General features: G+C 40.0%; 1 protein-coding gene and 1 pseudogene across 20 annotated transcripts in view; one reads left to right on the forward strand and one right to left on the reverse strand.

Moving 5' to 3' along the window:
* The window catches only part of LMO7 (LIM domain 7), a 192,942-nt gene that overhangs the window by 142,015 nt on the left and 28,130 nt on the right, over window positions 1-22,797 (reverse strand). The window lies entirely within an intron of this gene.
* LOC109264223 (protein FAM204A-like) lies at window positions 2,001-2,555 on the forward strand (annotated as a pseudogene).

Consider the following 22,797-nt stretch of genomic DNA (forward strand, 5'->3'; position numbering starts at 1 on the left):
TCAGCATAGTAATGAGGAGGAGGGTACTGGATAGGTAAGCCCGTGGTATAAGGCATAGATATTTCTATATACACTTTTCAGTTCGCCTGGAAGGGGCCACTGCTTCCAGCCCGGGGAGTATGCAGGGTGTGGGAAAGAGCAAAGTATACTGGGGAAGGCTACAGGAGAAAAAGAGGACTAGGTCTCACATGAAAAGGAAGCAAAGAGAAGGCTCACGAAGGGACAGAAGTTGATACCACAGAATTGTTCCAGAGGGCAGAGTGGAAAGGTCTGGGAGGAAGTATGGGCACCAGTCCAGGAGACCAAGTACTGAGCACCATGACCAAAATTCCTCCATCTTGGGCCCTAACAAAAGCTAACAGGAAGGACATGGAGGTCAGCTGGCTACAAAGATGACCTCTACATGATATTAAACATTTCCTATTACATTTAACAGTGAGTCAGGCCAAGACCGAACAAATCATGCATTTTTTCTTGTGATAAACCATTCCACATTTTGAAACTAAACTGAACAAACATCCTCTACCTAACACACACCCTGGAGACTGATGGGATGAATAATGCTTCAAACATTGGGTCATTAGGTCATAAACAGTGAGATATTTTGGCTATTTTCACATTACCTGAAGCAAAACTAATTTTTTAAAGCTTCTTAAAAACATTCTTCTCAGTCACAGTTTGGCTTAGAAAAACCTCCTAGTTTTGCTTAAAGAGCACATGTCAAACAGACTTATCAAAACTTTTCATTTACTAAAATTAAACATCCAGTTTTAAGTGTAATTTTAAAGTAAATACTTACAAATGCAACATACAGACAATCCCTTACATATGAAGTATTATCAGAAAAAGTCATCATAGGGGCACCTAGGTGGCTCAGTCAGTTAAGTGTCGGACTTCGGCTCAGGTCATGATCTCACGGTTCGTGAGTTTAAGCCCTGTGTCATGCTCTGTTCTGACAGCTCAGAGTCTGGAGTCTGCTTCAGATTCTGTGTCTCCCTCTCTCTCTGCCCCACCCCCACTCTCACTCGCTCTCTCTAAAATAAATAAACATTAAAAACAATTTTTAAAAGAAATAAAATATTTTAATTATTATTCAGTCATTAGAAAATAATTGTTTAGCCATCCATTCACCAAATCACTCTGTGCATTTTCTTAGTCCTATGTTAAAGCAATATAGGAGATAAAATAATTTGCAAACCAAATTTTTTGGAAAAATACATCTTAAACCGGGGATAGGCAAACTAGAGCCTCGTGGCCAAACTGAGACCCACCATCTGTATTTATAAAGTTTTACTGGAACACAGATTCCAATCAGTAGCAATGAGATTTCTCACTAAATGGGCAGAGAAAACTGAGTAGTCCTAACAGAAATGTATGGTCCATAAAGCCTAAAATATTTACTATTCGGCTCATTACAGAAAAAGTTTGCCAACTTTTGTTATTGACAAATGACCAAGGATTTCATTTATTCATTCAAATACATTAGTGCCAAAATGCTGGGACAGATGCAAATGTACAGGAAAGACAGCATGCGCCGAGTATATTTCAAATACAGGACAAAATAAACAATAAAATACAGGCTTTGGCTCCTGGTGACAGTTCCAGAGGGCCTGCCAAGAGGCCCAGCATAGGCAGAATGGGCCATGGAAGACCTCAGCCAGGCCCACACTTTCCACAGAAAGGGTAACTCAGCACCTTCCCAGGACTTTGGTGGGAGAGGGTTGCTCGATCCCAACCCAACCAAAGTGAGAAGAGTAAGGATGCTCCCCACTGTGAAAATGGACCATGTTTACAATCATTCTATTCTGGAAAACACCTACAGTTTAAGGAAGTGTCAACAGGCTAGAAATCACATCTGGGACCTGAGCATTTTGTCCTGTGCCTGGGACCGAAGTGAAAATCTGCCCCCGGCGTTATAGACTTCTAGGTGTAGTAAAGCCACCAGGCAGAGAAAGTATACCTTTCTAGAGCTGTCTTCAAGATTTGAACTTTAAGAGAAGATGTGGCGTGGACTGCTTCCTCTTGGCCTAAGTGAAATGATGTTGCCTTGAACTCTAAAGATGAAGCCTGAACTCACAGGAAGAGAAAGGTTGGGTAATTAGAAAACCAAATCTCAGATTTCTTTATAGATGGAGCAAAAACCAAAACAGAGGAAAATGTAAATGCATATGAAGCATGCCCTTCTGGAATTTCCTTAAATATGTGGAATCAATTTCAAGAATTGCAAAAAAACATTCCAAGCATAAAACCCCAACCTCAAGACTCAGGGGAGGGGAGAAAATACAAGTTGAAGAATGAAGGGCAATCTTTAAGCCAGGGGAAGAAGTGTATTCAAATTTTTGGAGTCAGTGATAGGTTTGAAGAAAAAAAAAGAATTGGTAAGTCAGGACTTCAAGAGCATAGACCAGGCTGTGGACAAGTAGAACAAGGAGAAGACCGAAGAACTCAGCAACCAGCTAGTTACCAGAGAGCTTGGTGTAAAAACTGTCAGAGCAGTTGCTAGCCGCAACTGTGTAAGAGCCAAAAAGGAGGCTGAGAATTCACAGGTTGTTTAAGAAAATAAATGCGTATGGAGATTTGAAGCAAAGAATAGATAGGAAACCAAAGCAAAATGGGATTTGGGACTTTTCAATCTAGCTGGGAGCTCCAAGTGCTCAATTTAGTGAAAAGATCTTCTTGCTTATATTTAGTGTGTCATGAAATTGACAGAAGTAGCAAAAAGCAAGCATAAAAACTGGGAGCTAACTATGGAAACTTTTCAGTCTTTTTCTAAGGAGTTTATCCTAGTGAAATGAATGAAATGGTGCTGTTATTTGTCAAGAAATATAAGCATACACTAGGATTTTTAACACTTATATAGACCTACAGTATAAAATCCATTTCAGTTTTCATCCATTTGGCAGAGCATAGCCCATGAGCCTCCTATACTTTAATTCAGCTTAACAATGCTATCCTGGAATTTTAAGATTAGTGTTTGTTTTGATGAATCAGTCGTAAGTGCCAAGAGGGTCTCAATTGATAATGTCTTTGCAGATGACATAATTATCTTAATGTTATAAAAGTAACCATTAAATCTTTAACTGGGAGGCAGTGGGGTTAATATTTCAGTCATATGGTAAAATAAATAGGAATGGCAATTACATTTTACATTCCTTCACATATATTTCAATTAAAGAAAAATAAAATAAAACGTAAGTGCCACATAGACCTACGCACTAAAAGATGTAGAATAACTCTGCTTGGGGAGAAAGAAAAAGTTCCAGGGGGAAAAAAAGCCATTTTGTTGGGGTTAGGGAGAGAAAAGGGGGAAAGCACATAAAATCAGAACAAAGCTGTGTTCACTCCAGAGGCCATGCTCCTTTCCCACAATTCTCAGTGGTACTCTGAAACATGGAGTTCAACAAGTATTTGTTGAATGAATACTGCCCTCTGGTGGCTCAGAAGCACTATCCCTCATAAGGGCTTTCACCCAAATTACTGAAACTGTTCTAGAACTTTCCCAAGTCCTTTTCCTTCAAAACTTATGCATGCTTTATTCCAGTCACTTAAGACTGATAATAACAATGTGACCTAATATTTCTGACACAGCCAAGTATTAGCCCTCCCATAAAACCAACGGTCACTTTATACAAACATATCCTATAAAGAGTCACTAATAATAAATCCAGAATGGGAACAATACCCTTCATGCTGGCAGAACCTGTAGTATGTCCCTCATTCCCCCCACAGGATAACTAATTGCACATGTACTGCCTTCTTCTAAATGTTCTTCCAGTTCTTTCTCAGTAAGGATTTGTTTTTGATATTGTTTGCACAAATTTTGCCTAGATCCTTCTGTACACATTCTATTAGTCTGTCATATCTAAAACCCCCTCACACAAAGCCAACTTCAATGTATTTTATCCCTGGGGGGTGAGGGGAGGGTTTGATGAAGCCTCATTTTCCCTTCCTCATTTCCTCATTGACAGAACTGAGTCTCCAATTTCTTGTTATTTTTCACCCATTATTTCATACACATAATTATGGCTGATAAAGTTAACGGCCATATCATGACCCACAAAATGGAAGCCACCCCAGTGTTCTGCCCATGTCACAAATGTAAGCCTAAGAAAACCTGCACTTTCAGGAAACACTGATCGAGGAAACCTAACATACACTACTCACAACCCTCCGACTCAGCTTTAGTTACCTCACTTTACCCTAGAAAATAAGACCTGCTAGCCTTACCAGGAAATCCTTGACCTCCAAGCCAATCACGCCCTGTTTCCATGTTGTTGCTTCTAATTCTCTATAAAACTCATTCTTAGTCCAAATCCCTCAGGAACAGTGCTCCCCTTCTTGTTAGGCACTGTATTCCCCCAACCCATGGATTGTTTTCCCTTGAAAAAATGATAAACTCATTACTAAATTGTATTATTTTTTGTCATTTGACATGGCTCACATATACTTCCTCTACATCTAAGCTGTAAAAAACGTCCTCTATCTTTTCTCATTCTTCAATGTTTGCATCAGTCAGCCACCTCCACAGGCCTCCACAGAGCTATACATTCAAAGGTAAGCCTGAGAGAGGGTAGGGGTTAAGATGGCGGAGACATAGGGGAACCAGGATTTCTCTTGTCCCTCAAACACAGCTGTATTGAGGACAGAACACTTGGAACACCCAGGAATTCCTTCTGGGGAGTGACAGAAAAATCTCCACACGTGGAGGGAGACAGCTTGGTGGGACAGAGGTGCATGTATGCGAACTGAGGGACATAAAACAGAGTGGGCACGGAGGGGAGGGATCCCCTTCTGTGGAGAGTCAAAGGAAGCCTGAAAGCATGGCTTTCATTTCAACGTGTTCTTCATGAGCCATTTGGCACAAACCATGAACAGCTGAGTACTGAGTTAGTTTCCATAAGATAAATCAAAGTAAATATTCCACAGGCTCTTCTGCTTCCTCTCCTTGACAGGGCCTGGAGGCCACCCAGGACAGGCAGATGAGAAGATTAAAATACACTGCCTGGCTTTCATCTTTTAATTGGTCTCTTTCTTTGGCATTCTTTTGGAAGACAATAGTGTGGGATGAGGCTTTAGTTTCCTTCCACTTTGTACAAACAGGAGTCAACTCTAGCTATACAGTGGAAAGACGCTCAAATATGTGGTGTGGTGGCCTCGTTCCCAGTGGCCAGCAGGGTTCACAGAAACTGCAAACCCAGGTTGCATCAAGTTCACATCTGCCTTTTACAGGATGTTTACCAAGTCTATGCAAAATGAAATAAAGGCAAATTCCACGGAAAATCGAAACCAAATGATACTCAGAGGCAAAACCTTTTCCCGTTATCTAACAAATTCTGGGGAAATTACCTGTAGGATAAAGGACTGCGAAGTTATGGAAAACATGCTTACAATTTCCACTATTGCTATTACACAATAATTTAAAAATAGCTGAAGTGGAATTTACCAGAGCTAATCCAATAAAGCCCAATGTCCTTGAAGATGAAGCCTTGAAGAGGCCTCTAAGATTTCCTAATAGCTGACATCCAAAGCTCTCTGTAAACTGTAAATCACTATATGCAAGATGAGAAAACTAAGTCTCTTCACTGAAAGAGATGAAGTAAAATGGTTACTGGAAAACGGACAGTATGTGGCAACGAGCTCAAGCTTTGGCTTAGACACATCTGTTGTCCCCTTCAGGCTCTGCCACCCGTGGCTATGTGAGAGTGTCTAATCCTCTCTTTTCCTCTCATATTGAACCACATTTTCATAAGAAGATTAGCTAATCTCATGCCCTACCCACAAGACTTTTTGCCTTCCATGGTAAAATTTTTTTAAAGGAAAAAAAAATGGCCAAGAATTTCAAAAGTTTGGATACATGAAAAATACTCTTTTCCACTACTGCATGCTGCCACTGGATAAATTTAAGATCTTGCTCATGGGTTTAAAAGTACTGGAGAAGAGGGGCGCCTGGGTGGTTCCATCGGTTGAGTGTCGGACTTCGGCTCAGGTCACGATCTCACAGCTTGTGAGTTTGAGCCCCGCGTCAGGCTCTGTACTGACAGCTCAGAGCCTGGAGCCTGCTTTAGATTCTGTGCCTCCCCCTCTCTCTGCCCCACCCCACTCACATTCTGTCTCTGTCTCTCTCAAAAATAAATAAACATTAAAAACAAAACAGACAAAAAAAAGTACTGGAGAAGAATAGCTGAACAGGAATCTGTTAAGAAAAACAGACTCATATGACTGCATTAAATGACAATTAGTGCTGGGACACAACTTCTACTCTTTGAAAGACACTGTTAAGAGAGTTAAAAAAAAAAAAACTCATGCCACTGAGAGAAATTTTTTGCAAAACATAACTGATAAAGGACTTCTTTCTAGAATATACAAACTCTAGAAAACAATCCAATTTAACAGATGGGCAAATAATCTCAACACTTCATCAGAGAAGATGTATGGATAACAAGCAAAGACGAGCTCAATATCAGTAGATAGTAAAGAGAAAAACTAAAGTTTTGATGTTTGGTTTCTACAGCTTTCAAGCCCTCAGCCCTCCTCTTTCCCTTCACCCCACATCTGGAAAACCTGATAAGAAAACCCATATGCACTATCTGTCCACTGGGACCAATGGAATTTTCAAACCTGCTGAGAAAATACAAGCCTGGCTGAAAAAAAAAGGGGGGTTCATCCAGGCTCCATCCCTCAACTACAGTAAAAGTCCCAATCTACCAAACTCTTCTTTACCATGTTTCGCTCCTGACAAAACTTAAGCTCTTCTCCTTAGTAAGTCCTCTTGCTATTCACTATATGAGTGATAAATTTGATTTCACATCCACTGATGGCTGTGTGTCATTGGTCCCGACATCCACAAATTCCTGGGGGAGAGGGGAGCTACTGCCTAGTGTCCAGCAGAAGATGCTGGGTGCTCAAATAAAACAATCAGGCATTAGGAAAATGCAGATTAAAACCAGTATATGATGCATGCCTACAAACATACTACTACTATATTGTAAAATGGCTAAAATTTTAAGAACTCCCATTAACAAGCATTGACAAGTGTGTCAAAGAACTGGAACTCTCTCACACTGCTGGTGGAAGTGCAAAATGGTACAGCCAAGGTGGAAAACAGTGTTTTGATAAAGTTAAACACACTTATGGTAAGACCCATCAATCCCATCCTCAGCACTTACTCAAGTGAAATAAAAAGCCTGTCATGAATATTCACAGTGACTTGATAACTGCCCCAAACTAGAAAGAACCCAAATGTCCTTCAAATGGAAATCAATAAACCATGGTATATCCACATTCCAGGGATGCTACTCAACTATAAAAAGGACTTAAGTACTGATACAGCCAACAATGCTGATAAGTCTTGAATGCATTATGCTAAGTAGAAAACAGCTGGACTCAAAAGGTTACAAATAGGATAATTCCACTTATAGGACATTACTGAAATGACAAAACCATAATAACCAGCAAGGACAGAAAACCCATCAGCAGCTGCCAGGGACAGGGGATGAGGAGCAAAGGGACTACAAATGGTACACAACAAAATTTGGTGGGGGGTGGGGGATGAAATGCTAAATCGTGACTGAGGTGGCACTCACCATTTCTCAGAAATCAGTATATTAGAAAGGATGAATTTCGGGGTCCTGGGTGACTCAGTCGGTTAAGCGTCTGACTTCGGCTCAGGACATGATCTCACAGACCATGCATTCCAGCCCCGCATCAGGCTCTGTGCTGACAGCTCAGAGCCTGGAGCCTGCTTCGGATTCTGTGTCTCCCTCTCTCTCTGCCCCTCCCTTGCTCACACACTGTCTCTGTCTCTCTCAAAAATAAACATAAATTTTTTTTTTAATAAAAAACATTTAAAAAATAAATTAAAAAAAGGATTTCATTGTCAATCATACCTCAATTTAAAAAAAGACAACAATGCAAAATCAGTTGTCAGAAATGTTGCCATTATCCAAGCTAAAATACAATGATTCTTGTACTGAGAATTAGGGATCACAGGACTGTTTACTAATATTACAGATTTCCACCTCTGCCTCCATGCCTGAGTTGGGGGGTGGGAGCTGGGAATCTGCAGCATTAACAAACATCCTAGATTACTTTGATGCAGGTGATCCAAAGACTACACTTTGAGCTTGTTCCACAGCAGTATCATGGCAAAAGCTGATACAAATACCTTTCCATCATTTCTTCCTCTGAATAAGCCTTGTTAGTTTCCAAAGTTCAGCAACTCCAGCTGTTCTGCATGTGACCCAGGATGTTACAAAGGCAGAAACAACTGTAAATAGAGGGAACAGGGCTTTCTCACTGGAGGGTGTGGGCATAATAAACATAATCAAATACAAAATGCTGTATAGAGTCTTTCCCAAACTTTAAGTTCTAAGAGAGTTATGGATTTCAGATAATCACCTGCTTAGTGTTCCTGAACGGTCTTACCAAGCTGGAAAGACAATAAGGAAATGAAAGTGACAGGTGAACATGGAACATGACCACAAAGGTTGGACCTTTGGTCCAAACATGGACCACATGACCAAAGAACATCCAAACCAACAATTTCTCTGTGTTTAAGGCAAGCTTCAAATGGAAAAGATAAGGGTCACCCGGGTGGCTCAGTCGGTTAAGCGTCTGACTTCAGCTCAGGTCATGATCTTAGGGTTTGTGAGTTCCAGCCCCACGTCAGGCTCTGTGCTGACTGCTTGGAGCCTGGAGCCTGTTTTGGGGTTCTGTGTCACCCTCTCTCTCTGCCCCTCCCCTGCTCACACTGTCTCTCTCTCTCTCTCTTTCTCTTTCAAAAATAAATAAACATTAAAAAAAATTTAATGGAGAAAATATCTCCATTTTCTAACACTCATCTACTCCATTTATAACCTAAAGTAGAATATTTTTTTTTAGAGTAATACCATGCTAAATTCCCCTGTGTAAACTCACAGGAGTACAGCTGGTCTAATAAAGTGGGAGAAGATTCTGAGCATCACTGAAAAGCTATATCCTCTCTAAATCCCATCCCCACCCCATCTCCCAAAAAGTCATCATTGAGAGCTCTGCTCTGTGGAACAACATTAGACAACATCCTCAAAAAATAAGGTTCCAAGAATAAATGCATAGCCTTTTATTAGGATATAAAAGAAATTTGGCTAATTTCTACCAAAAATTTTTCAGCAAATTCAATAAGCCTGGCTGACTTAACACTTATTAAACTTAACACTTATTACTCTGTATGTTTGTCTGGTTTATTCACTATTACATCCCAAACACATAGAAAGTTCTATGACTCATAGTAGGTACTCAAATATTTTTGAATGAATATCAAAACATAAAGTGGCTTATAAACATCAATATAAAACATAACCCCCAGTATATTGAAAATATGATTATACATACTGGTAAGAATTAAATGACAATGGTTAAATTTCCCAGAGGATAATTCCAATTTTAAAAAAATCTTTAAGCAAATGCATCTCTAATTAGTCAAAGGTATTAGAGTAGATTTTTGTAGAGAGGACCTTCCATGGTCTCTATCTCCCACCAGTGGCCATGCTGTCACTCTGATTGTGCATCTTTCTTGTTGTGTGGTGTATATATTCTTAGCTATGTCTCTTCTGAATTCAGCAAAATCTTGAAAAACAAATCCGGGGAAAAAAAAATACTTGGGCTCATTCTATACCATAAATTAGGTCTTAAAAGCTTTTTTTCAATTTTTTTAAATGTTTATTTATTTTTGAGAGAGAGAGCATGAGCAGGGGAGGAGCAGAGAGAGAGGGAGACAGTCCGAAGGGGGCTCCAGGCTCTGTGCTGTTAGCACAGAGATTGACAGGGGGCTTGAACCCATGGACCACGAGATCATGACCTCAGCCAAAGTTGGCCGCTTAACCAACTGAGCCATCCAGGCGCCCTGGTCTTACAGTTTTTTCTAAAAAAGAAAGATAAGTTGTTCTTCTCTCAGACCTAAAAATAAAAGTTGTACTACCAGAATTTGATCCAAAAGCAAAACTTCACCACTTTTATATTAAAAGCTTCAATTACAGACCTAAAGTAGAAGTCCACACTACAATTTTAAACACTAATAGGTGAAAAGCTTTTTAAGAAAAACTTGTATGCAGCCTTCAAAGAACTACCACCTTACTACAGAAAAGCACTACCCTTGGAGAGTAGTTTTTCTTTGAAAAACAATGGCAGGGGGTTGTCCTCAGCTTCTTTACCCAGCACCCCTCTAAGTGGCTAAAAGCTTTAATAATGCAATGCCTTCTCATCTTTGTTAGCTAGTGACACAAGGTTTGAGTTTCACATTCAATTGGTAGCTGCTGTGGAATGCATTAAATAAGGAATGTTTTATCCAGAGCAGAACAAAGCTAATCTTCAGGTGTGGATTGATACAAAGAGAAGAACATTCACAGAACTGAAAAGAGAATCAACACCTAACAAATTCTTACTCCCCCACCTGGGTGTTACATTACCTGCTACATTTCTTCCAGGCTCATTTCCCCCTCCAGTCAAAAACACTTAGAAGGCATTCATCCGAATGCAAAGAAGCCAGCTTGGAAGGCTTGGTTTCTTTGTGTGTAATTCAGATAGAAAAAGGGAAGATCTGAAAAATCTTTTTTTTTTTACAACTGTAATTACATTAACAATCATAAAAATTAATGAGTAGCAACAGCCAGCATTTCATCAAGTCAGTCAAATATTCAGTCTGGAGAAAGGCACATACTTAAAAATTAATATGCTGTACTTGACAACATAATTTTATTCATCCATTCCACCACTTACTGATCATTTACTATGCTCCAGTGGGACGCTAAAGATACTTTCAACAGGAATGTGACTACATCTAACAGTGCATATATATTAGTAACCTGATTTTGTATATGCAGTCTTTCCCAAATGTGTGCAGTTTTAGGGAAATGCTGTAAATTTTCCCATGCATTTTTTCAAGTTTATTTGTATATTTTGAGAGAGAGAGAAAGAGAGCACATGTGCCACTAACCAGGGGAGGGGCGGAAAAAAAGGGAGAGAGAGAATTTCAAGCAGGCTCTGCACTGTCAGCACGGAGCCCAACGAGGGGTTCGAACTACCGAACCACGAGATCATGACCTGAGCTAAAATCAAGAGTCAGATACTTAACTGACTGAGCCACCCAGGCACCACTCCCTTGTGCCTGGGTGGCTCAATAATATTTTAATTATTACTTTGCTTCTTCTAGGAAGCACTATGTAAATGACACCCATTTGTGTCTGTGTGTGTTGTACAAGAGGAGACATTTAGGAACAGGGAAGCCAATTTATAAAATGTTCTTCAATTTTTTGTTACAAGTATCACTTCTCATTGACCACCTTCTTCAACCAAGTTAATAAACATTCTTTGTTTAAAGAATAGCATTCCAGCAATGACTGGCGGGGTAACATTTAGATACAGAGCTCTTTCTCAGAAAGCTCACCCACCACTTCAGAGTTTGCCCCTAACAACAAAGATGTCTTCGGATTTGTCTTGCTGGTTCAGGCTTCCAAGACCACAGAAGAGAGAATATCTTCCAAAAGAGAGTGTTTAGTTATTTTGGGGAACAACAAGAAAATGCTAACAGTAGGATGGGGGAGGGAAAGTGTGTAGATCTGCAAAAATAAGGCCCAATTTCCTAAATAAGTTTATTTAAATATTATTTCACGAAAGTACTTATTTTACAGTCATGGACCTCGCTTATTTTGGCTTACAAAATATTTTATAGCTGAAAGGAAATATAGGATACAAATATGTTTGAACATACTTCTGTTATAAAGTATACATAAAATTATAAATAACAGGGAGAGGGAGTTGATATTAACTCAGATACCATCTACTCACTACAATTTATTGTTGCTAGCAGATTTAATCCAGTCATATCAATAATCTGTTCCTTACATTTTCCTTACAATGAAATCTCTATTCTTTAAAGAGTACATACTACTTACTCCACTACTCTAATCAAGGTACTGCCCTTATGTTGAAACCCAGTAGGTCATTTTCTTTGAATGGGTTTTCTCTGCCTCTCAAAACCTAGGCTACAGGGTGCTTGGGTGGCTCAGCTGGTTGAACATCCGACTCTTGGTTTCACCTCAGGTCATGATCTCACAGTCATGAGATCGAGCCCCCCGTCAGGCTCTGTACTGACCATGCAAAGCCTGTTTGGGATTCTCTCTCCTCCTCTCTCTCTGCCCACACCCTGTGTGTGCGTGCACACATGTGCTCTTTCTCAAAACAATAAATGAACTTTAAAAACAAAACAAAACCCAGGAAAAAACCCAGTGAGAATACCAATATAGTTGGTCTGAGATGCCATCATATTTCAGAGTAGTTTTGTGTATCCCCCAATTCTCAAATTGAATTTGGGGAAGGCCAACATATTAGGACTAAAAACTAAGAATTCAGTCCTTCGTTCTGTGTAGTTGTCTTTTTCCACTGTTCTTCACCCTCTGCTTTGAGTTTGCCCACACACACATGCACAGAAGCACTCTGACCTCTACTGCCAGAGAATGGAACTTTTCCCACAAGTGTCTTTATTTCCATTACATTTTTCCGTGATGTTCACAGCATCCATAGGATTCTCTCTCAAAGTGAAATTCACAGTGAATTCCTTAATGGCCCATGAATGCTGGGCATCTGCCCTTTATGCCCTCATTCAAACAGGAAAAGAGAAAAAAGGTAAGACCAAAGGGTTATGCCATTAGTCTGTCCCTCTTTGTTAGCAAGGAGAATGGCTCTCCTGGAAGTCCCACCGCATAGTCCTCCATGATGCACGGCCACACTAAGCACAAAGATATCCAAGAAGACAAATCTTTTCATCAGGATTTACTAACATTCTTACAAACATCAGGGTTCAGATGGTGTAGAGGGAAGAATGGCTATCAAGTAGATAACTGGTAATGTCTGCCATAGGTATATCATATTTTTTAAATGTTTATTTATTTTTGAGAAAGAGAGTGTGAGCAGGGGAGGGGCAGAGAGAGGGGGACAGAGGACCCAAAGCAGGCTCCATGCTACAGCAATGAGGCGGACGAGGGGCCTGAACTCATGAATCATGAAATCAAGACCTGAGCCAAAGTTGGATGCTCAACTGACTAAGCCACCCAGGCACCCCTAGATCATGTTTTTAAAAAAGTGAATTCACCTGAGTAGCCATCTGAGGGGAAAAATAAAGTTAGATCCATAGCTCATGCCTTACATATAAGTTAATTCCAAGTAAATCAATGATTTTAAAGCATACAAGATGAACCCACAAAATAAGCTAAATAGAACTGCGAGAATTTTTATGCTCCAGAAATGAGAAAGGTTCCTGTGATATAAAACTCAGAAACCATAAAAGAAATGATTAACTCAATTACATATTAAAAAAAAAGAGCTTTTCATAGAAAACCAAAACACAATCAAAACACAACCACCCGCCCCCCCCCACCACCACATACACACACAAACATTTGTAGCTCACATGCTAGACAAAGAAACAAATTCCTTAATAAGTAAAGAGCTCCTAAAAAAGGAGGAAGGAGATATCAGGAGTTCATAGAAAAGACACAAATTGCCCTTAAACATATTAAGATGATCAAATTCACTTATCAGATAAATACAAAATCAAAACTACAAGATCTGATCTTCATCTTTCTAAGAATAACAACAGGTGTAACAGACCCTCTCCTACGTAGTTAGTGGGAGTGTAAACTGACGCTCTAGAAAGGAAAACCAACATTCAGCAGCTGGGAACAATCCTACAATTATGCAAAACGAACTAGGCCCAATCTTAGTCACTGAAGCATTGCTTATAATTACAAATATCAGAAGAAACTTCAGTATCTATCAAAAGAGGACAGGCTAAATAAATTCTAGTTTATCCAGTCAATGGAATACAATAATGACAAATACTAGATTTTGCAACTGTAAAGAATTTTTTTAACCTTTTGTGCCAATGTACAAGTGTAGTCAAGCTCTGTTGTTAGGCACCAAAAACTGTTCAGTGTATATATTATGTTTCCATTTGTATACCTAAAAATTAAGTCATATATGAAATTTGCAGGCTATCTAAAGTACTTCTATTTCTCAGAAGCATTTGGTTTTCTTTTTCATTTACTATGTGTAGTTGAACTGCATGCTCCCACCAAACAGTGGCAACTCAAGGTGAGACAGAGTTTTCACAGAGGTGAGGAAGGCAGGAGGCTGGCGGTGGGACCAGAACACCAAAGCTGATTTTGATATATTTCACTCCTTAGAAAGAGTGCCTAAAAAGGGTGAGGTCCAAAATGTTCTTACCACAAATGGAGGCAACTAGAGATTTATTTTTTTAATTTTTTGTGTGTGTTTATTTATTTTTGAGAAAGAGATAGAGTGAGGGTGGGGCAGGGACAGAGAGAGGGAGACACAGAATCTGAAGTAGGCTCCACTCTCTGAGCCATCAGCACAGAGCCTGACATGGGGCTCAAACTCAGTAACCGTGAGATCATGACCAGGGCTGAAGTCAGACGCTTAAACGACTGAACCACCCAGGTGCCCCTAGAGATTTATTTTTTTAACAAGTTTCTACTATAATTGAATGTTGGTGGAGGATTAGCTTACATTTAAGAGAAGCAGAATGACACTTGAGAGCTTCATTTGGGCTAGAAGGATAATGGGACACCTGGGTGGCTCAGTAGTTTAAGCATTTGACTCTTGATTTTGGCTCAGGTCATAATCTCATGGTTCATGAGTGAGTCTGAGCCCCCTGTTGGGCTCCAGGCTGAGTGTGGAGGCTGCTTGGGATTCTCTCTCTCCCCTGCTCTCTGCCCTTCCCCCACTCATGCTCACTCATGCTCTCTCTCTTCAAAAATACATTTTAAAAAAATTTTTAAGAAAGGAAGAATGGGGTGCCTGGGTGACTCAGTTTGTTAAGCATTCAACTTTGGTTCAGGTCATAAGCTCACAGTTTGTGAGTCTGAGCCCCACATCTGGCTCTCTGCTGTCAGCAGAGAGCCTGCTTTGGATCCTCTGTCCCCCTCTCTCTCTCCTCTCCCTGGCTTGCACACACTCTATCTCAAAAATAAACATTTAAAAAAAATTAAAACTAAAAAATTTTAAAAAGAAGAAGAATTCATGGTGAATTGGGTGTGGGCAAGACACTGGGAAGCAGGATAGCAGAAAATGAAGTAACAGAAATGAGCCACAGTAGTTATTTTGCAGCTGTCTTTTAACTTAAGGCCATCAGGATGAGTGCAGAAAGCTATTAAATCTCAATTTCCCTACTTCAGGCTACCTTTCTGATTTCCGTATTAGTTCAGCCAAGTGTTTCCCCATCTAATCGACACTTCTGCCCTATTAAGAAGTGAGCCCCCAAAAGGGGTGGGGACTGTATATATTCCATATTTTCCCTACCTCTCCTGGACAAAGTGTCAAGGTCTTTCCCTGTTCTAAGGGCCTCTAAATGGGTAAACTTTAGGAAGCCAAGCCTACAATGTACAGCAGTCTGCAATCTCTCCAGGGACCTGAGAATATCCAGGCAGAGCTGTAAGGGAAACCTTGTACCAGAGACGTTCTCTACACCCTTGGCACAGACAACTCTTTCCACCAGATCGTGGCCCTATCCCATATCCTGAAACCTCTGCCAGTGAAGCATTAAGTCTTTAAGCAGAGTATAATAAAAAGTGGTATAGGGAAAGAACACCCAAAATACAGAAAAAATAAGTCCTTGTTGTCATGGAGCTCATAACCTCTTCGGAATCCAAAGCTGTGAACGCGTGCATGCCAGCCCACACAAGTGGTCTCTCGTTTTCACAACAGCACAGCTTTCACAGACTAAAGAGCTGAGTACATAAGCACCAAAGAGTTAGTATGGCAAGTGGCCTGTGACAGATGAGGCCAGCCGGGGCATTGCTACGCTTTTCTTAATCTTATTCCCCTCTATCGTGTAATCTCTCCTCACCTTATCATCCAGACTTCCTGAAAGAGAATTCTACACTCCGTATCACCACCTCTGCATCTCCGATTTACTTCGCGGCGTACTCCACTTTGTTTTCCACCTTCACTCTGAAATTGCTATAATGAAGCCACTAGTGGCTTCCACTCATTTTTCTGAACCTTGATACTGTTCATTTCAATGTTTAACTATTTGTGGGTCACAGACCTTTTTGGAAATCTGATGAATGCTATAGAATTTCTCTCCGGAAGATTCATACACACATACACTGTGCAGAGAATCCAGAAACCTCCTGAAACTTCATCGTAAACCAACTCGGTCAACAGATTCCAGGTTAAGAACCGCTGACCACGTGCTCAGTTTTTACAACTTTTCTTTACAAATTACTCCATTTACATTTTTAACCTCCTTCCTGCGGTCCTCTTCCTGCGCCTACCTCTTAAACATGGTTATGAATTCAGGTTGAGCCTCTCATTCAAAACACTCCCTCTTGCTCATCTATTCTCATGACCTCAGTCATATCAGTGTGCTTAGAAGTTCTAAATCTGTATCTGCAGACCAAACTACACTTCCAAGATTCATGCCTCCATAACTACCACTTGGTGGATAACTCCACTTTGGCTAACATCATACTCAACATGGCCAAAATTAAATTCAGTGAATTAGGGTGTCTTCCTATAATCTCTCACTAAGAATGCCAACACAATATGATTCCACTTCTGGGATGGCCAAGTAGCTCCTATCAGACCAACTCTCCCACATACAAAGAAATATAAATTCAAGACTAATATGTATTTAAATTTTTTAATGTTTTTTTTTTTTTTTGAGAGAGAGACAGACAGACAGAAAGAGAGAGTGAGTGGGGAGGGGCAGAGAGAGAGGGAGACACAGAATCTGAAGCAGGCTCCAGGCTCTGAGCTGTTAGGACAGAGCCCGACACGGCTCGAACCAACAAACCTTGAGATCATGACCTGAGCCAAAGCCAGATGCTTAAGCGACTGAGCCACCCAAGCGTCCCAAGAATAATAAATATTAAAAAACAAAAAACAAAAAACAAAAAACAGTTCAGAATGCACTGGAGAGCAGATGAAAAAGGCAATCACTGAAGGTGAGTTGACTTCAGTCAACTGAAAGAGGGAGCTGCACTAAATGAATTTTCAGTTTTTAGGATTTATAGCCTGAAGAAAGGCCCAGTACATACCATGCAAGTGCCAAAAATTCTGGTACAAAACCCACAGTCTCATTGGGCTTCAGAACTAGAGAACAGAGTCCAGGGCAACGGCAGTCACTGGTAAATGAAACAAAATGCCAGGCAAGAGAGGGCTAGAGAGAACAAATATCAAATCTCTACATGGCCTCTGAACCACAGATTACCAGTTGACTCCAAGCACCGCAGCTAAGGCGAGAACAAAGATTTAAGTTGCCATCACTGCGGGAAAACTGAATTTGCAGCCAAATTAGTGCCTGGTTTAACAACAACAACAAACATTTTTTTGGCAAAATATAACATAATTGAGAGTACCCAAAATTTATTTATAATGTCCAGGATACAATCCAAATTACTTGACATAAAAGAACCATGAAACAGGGGGCTTATTCACAAGGGAAAAGACAGTCAAGGGAGACTCCAAGATGTTCCAGATGTTTTAATTAGCAAGCGAGTATTCTGAAGCAGCTCTCATTCCAACATTCAGGCATAGAAAGCAAAAATGCTCATAATCCTGAAAGAAAAACTCAGCAGAGAAATATAAACTATGAAACTGAGTAACAATGATGTTAAATGAGCCAAATGAAAATTCAGGGACCGAAAATAAAGTATCTGAGATAAAGATTTCACTGGGTGGGATGTGCAGCAGAGTGGAGATGACAAAGAGAAGTCAGTGAACTCTTTGAAGATACCGAAGACATATTAGAGACACATCAATAAAAGTTACTCAATCTAGAGAACAGAAAGATGAAAGATTGCAAAGTGATTTATAGGCATCCGTGGGGTAACATTAAAATGTCTAACACAACTGGATAACAATTGCGATTGAGTTCCCAGAAAAAGGGAGAGAGAGAGAATGGAGCAGAAAAATCATTTGACAAAATAATGGGAATGCCTCAAAAATTGGGAAAGGCATTTAGTGATTGCTGAAGAGTGCATCAGAAAGATGGGACCACCAGGGCACCTGGGTGGCTCAGTCAGTTAAGTGTCTGACTTCGGCTCAAGTCATGATCTCAAGGTTTGTGGGTTTGAGCCCCGGGTCAGGCTCTGTGCTTATAGCTGGGAGCCCAGAGCCTACTTAGGATTTTGTTGTCTCCCTCTCTCTCTGCCCCTCCCCTGCCCTCACGCTGTCTGTCTCTCTCTCTCTCTCTCTCTCTCTCTCTCTCTCAAAAGTAAATAAACATTAAAAAAAAGATCTTTTAAAAGACTTGACCACCAAGTGACCCATGAGCTGGACCTGGGCATTCAGAGGCTCCTCAGCCCCTCCCTTGTCCTCGGAATGTGGCTGCTGCTTGCCTTTCCTGCTCCCAGAGACTGCTCCAAGGGTACGGTCTTGAGATTGTGATTTGGTGTTAAGAACACCTGCACAGTGTACATGGCTGAACCCAGTTAGGGCCTCTGAAGAGGCCTTTACAATTTGGGAGATGGATGCACGGATCCACTCGTCTTGCTGCTGCCCTGTACAAGACTCACATATAAGCTCTCTGTGCTTATTGAGACTACCCCCTCCTAACCTGGAGGTGGCCTCTTTCTTTGGCCCCTCCCTGCCCTCTGAGTATAGGGACCAATTTCAGATTACTCCAGGGAAGCTTCCAGGAGGCTTACCAACCAAAGCAATTCAAGAATATAAGCGAACCCCAAGCAGGATAGGTACAAAGAACATGCCACATGGGCACATCAGAGCCAAACTGCTAAAACTAAATAGAACCAGAACATCTTGAAAGCAGAGAAGAAAGGAGACCTCGCATGGAGGAGTACACTGATTTCAATTACAAGTTACTTCTCATCAGGGGCAATGAAAGCCAGAAGACAGTGGGACATTCGTGCATTCATTTATTTATTCATCTTTGCAAGGTCAGAGGGGTGGGCAGACACACACACACACACACACAACCTTTAAAATGCTGAACGAAAATAATGAGTCCACTCAGCTTATAATACCACTGGCTGCCAGCATCCCACATCAAAAACCCGGAGTGAGCTGGACTTCTTCCTCATATTCACCTGCTCTCAGGACTACTGATTCTACCTCATTTAGGTATATCTGCACCATACCATATCTATCTCAAAAAAAAAAAAAAAAGTGGCTTGAGCCCTCATGTCTCTCCAGAATTGCAGCAATAGTTGTTTACCTAGACTCTCTGGCCCCTATACACTGTGTTTCACATCACAAGTCATGCTAAGAATACAGATTATATCAACCTCTTGCAAAAGTCATTCAACGACCCCCTACTACACTCAAGATAAAATCCAAAGTTTTTAGAACAACATTCTAAGAGTTCTGAGTTTCAGGATCCCTTTATACACTTAATTATTGAAGGTCCCAAAAACCTTTGTTTATGTAGGCTTATCCCTCAGTGTTTACTGTTTTACAAATTTAAAGGGAGGGGCACCTGGCTGGCTTAGTAGGTGGGAGTGTGCAACTCTCGACCTCGAGGTTGTGAGTTTGAGCCCCATGTTGGGTGTAGAGATTGCTTAAAAAATAAAATTGGGGTACACCTGGGTGGCTCAGCCAACTGAGCGTCTGACTCTTGATTTTAGCTCAGGTCATGATCTCTCAGTTTGTGGGATCGAGCCCCCAGTCCGGCTCTGCACTGACAGCAGCACAGAGCCTGCTTGGGATTCTCTCTTTCTCTCTCTCAAAATAAAAAAACTTTAAAACAAATATATAAGTGGGGTGCCTGGGTAGCTCAGTTGGTTAAGCGCCTGACTTCAGCTCAAGTCATGATCTCACAGTCCATGAGTTTGAGCCCTGCATCAGGGTCTGTGTTGACAGCTCAGAGCCTGGAGCCTGCTTCTGATTCTCTGTCTCCCTCTCTCTCTGCCTCTCCCCTGCTCGTGCTGTGTCTCTGTCTCTCAAAAATCAATAAATGTTTAAAAAACTAGATTTAAAAATACATATAAAATCTTTTTTAAAAGCTTTTTTTAAAAAGGAAAGAAATTTAGGGGCACCTGGGTGGCTCAGTCGGTTAAGCGTCCCACTTCGGCTCAGGTCATGATCTCACGGTCCGTGAGTTCGAGCCCCGCGTCGGGCTCTGTGCTGACAGCTCAGACCCTGGAGCCTGCTTCGGATTCTGTGTCTCCCTCTCTCTACCTCTTCCCCATTCACACTCTGTCTCTCTCTGTCTCTCAAAAATAAATAAACATTTAAAAAATTTAAATTAAAAAAAAAAGGAAACTTAAAGTGAGAAATTTTTCAGATATAAGAATCCATAAGTACATATCCCATTAACCATGATAGCAATGATGTCATCATGTATCATGTAGCCTCTAAAATTCTTAGCATATTCTCAAGAGAATCCAGAGGAAAAGGCAAATGAAATCTTAGTATAATTTTAAAAATAGTTTTGAACTTGTAGACCTTCCAAAAAGGGGCCTCAGGGGCCTACGGGGTTCTCAGAGAGCACACCTTGAGAACTGCTGCTTTACAGGACTCCCTCCGGCGCCCAGCTGCCTGTGAAAGGTTCAGCTAGCCCAAGCTTCTGGCAATTCCCTGAGCACACCACTTTCTTTGTGCTCTGCACCTCTCCTTAGAAGAAAAGTCTTTCAGTTCCAGATTTCCCAGCTAGCACCTACTCATTCCTAAGACTTTGAATGTTGCTTCTTCAGAAAGCATTTCCTAAACTTTCTGATACAGTTTGATTTTCATGTCCCTTCTCTCCTCTCCCATAGCTCCCTCTGCCTCCCTGAATCATGGCATTATCACACAACTAAACCAAGAAATATAACGGGGGTTACTCATCTCTGTAACCCAGAATAAGGCCCAGAATTTTATGTACACATTCAACACAAATACATGATCCTTAATGGTTACAGATCTAATAAAGAAATAAAGTCCGTCATTCCCCCAAATTGTAAATACAGAAGTAACGACTTGGTCTGTTAGGCTATAAACAAGCTACTCAACTCATTTCTCAACATTAAAATTATTAGGAGGGTCTCCTTTATAATAGAATTTCAGTTCTAAAGACTGAGCATTTTGGACCTCTTAGGGTTCAAATAAAGTGAAGAAAAGGAAGAAAGTGATGAATGACAGGAATCATTTCTGATGATGAAGAAACAGCTTTCAAAATACCTAGTAACCATGTTGAGTCACCAGGAACACATTCCTGGATGATATATGAGGAACTACGAAGGCCTAATTCCCACAGAGAAATAAGAGTGCTCCGATTGGCTGTTTTTCACATAAGTTACAAAATAAGTAATGAAAAATATTGAAGAGGGAAGAAAAATTGAGAAACCTGCAGCAGGCTGATAAATGTCACCACTTGTTTGTCAAGGAGGGCAGCTACAGAAAGGTACAGTCCCCAGGAATGGTGAGTAAAATATCTTACATGTGAGTCCTCTCTTAACTCCAGACCACTCAGTGAATGAATAGGAAGAGGGGAGAAAAAGCAAGTCTACTTCCTTTCCATCAGCGGGGAATGCTGGCCAGTAAAGTCAGAGGGAAGCATCAACAATTTTACACTTTCTTAGGTCATCAAGAATATTAACCGTCTCACTCTAGAATTAACAGCAGAATTGTGAACACCTTAGGAGGATTTCTACTTTTTGAAGTTTCTAAATCCTGACACATAAAAGAATTAAGACATTGGGGAAATCTCATTTTGAAAAATAAAAATCACAAATTATTCACAGTAATATCCATCTTCTAAATATAAACCAGTTTATTGCCAATTTTAAAAATGTATTTCACTGTACTATAAGCATGGCTTATATCAATAACAAAAAAATTTCCAACTTAAAAAAATGTTTTTTAAGTTTTGACTCCAAATTAAGACAGAAACACATTAGAATATTTTTATACCAAACATTATTGTGAAAAAAATTCCAATATTTTATGATTTTTTAATCTAAACATCCTCACTTTTCATTACATAGAAAATAGAATCTTAAAATAAAATCATACATTGGGTTGAGTAACGATCAACACTTACAGAAATCCCTACCATACTGACTTCTGGTTTCTAACTTCCAACACTGAATAGCTATAGAACATATAAAATATAGGCAAAGTAGATACAAATTGCCTCTGAATCAAAACTCTCATCAAGTTATTTAATACACTCGGAATAAAATTTTATTTAATACCATAATAAAAATATAAAATAAATAAAATAAAATAATTTATAAAAATAACGATCCAAAAGTAAATGTGATCATACTAAGTTTACAAAATATCTAAATGACTACTTCCAGAAGTGCCTGGGTGGCTCAGTTAGTTAAATGTCCGACTTCAGCTCAGGTCATGATCTCACAGTTCATGAGTTCAAGCCCTACATCGAACTCTGTGCTGACAGCTCAGAGACTAGAACCTTCTTCAGATTCTGTGTCTCCCTCTCTCTCTGCCCCTCCCCCACTCGCTCTGTCTCTGTCTCTCAAAAATGAATAAACAGTAAAAAAAAAAATGCTTTAAAAAAATAAGTTACTACTTCCAAATATCCAAAATACATAAGGAAAAATTACTATACTATGAAAAAAGACACTATCCTTACAGATTTGTTCCTGAACTTTTAACTCGATTTAAAGTTCATATTAAAAAATTTGAAAATTTCTGAAAGCTTTAAATTTCTAAAGAAATTACTAAAAACTCTAATAGTATATTCTACCCAAGAATAAGAGCATGAAAACAAATTTAAAATTATGAAACATTTGTTATAACTCACAATAGCTATTCTATTTCCTCAAAAACAAACAA

This window comes from Panthera pardus, unplaced genomic scaffold, assembly GCF_024362965.1.
Source record: "Panthera pardus isolate Hobbes unplaced genomic scaffold, ASM2436296v1 HiC_scaffold_1, whole genome shotgun sequence".
Lineage (NCBI taxonomy): Eukaryota > Metazoa > Chordata > Mammalia > Carnivora > Felidae > Panthera > Panthera pardus.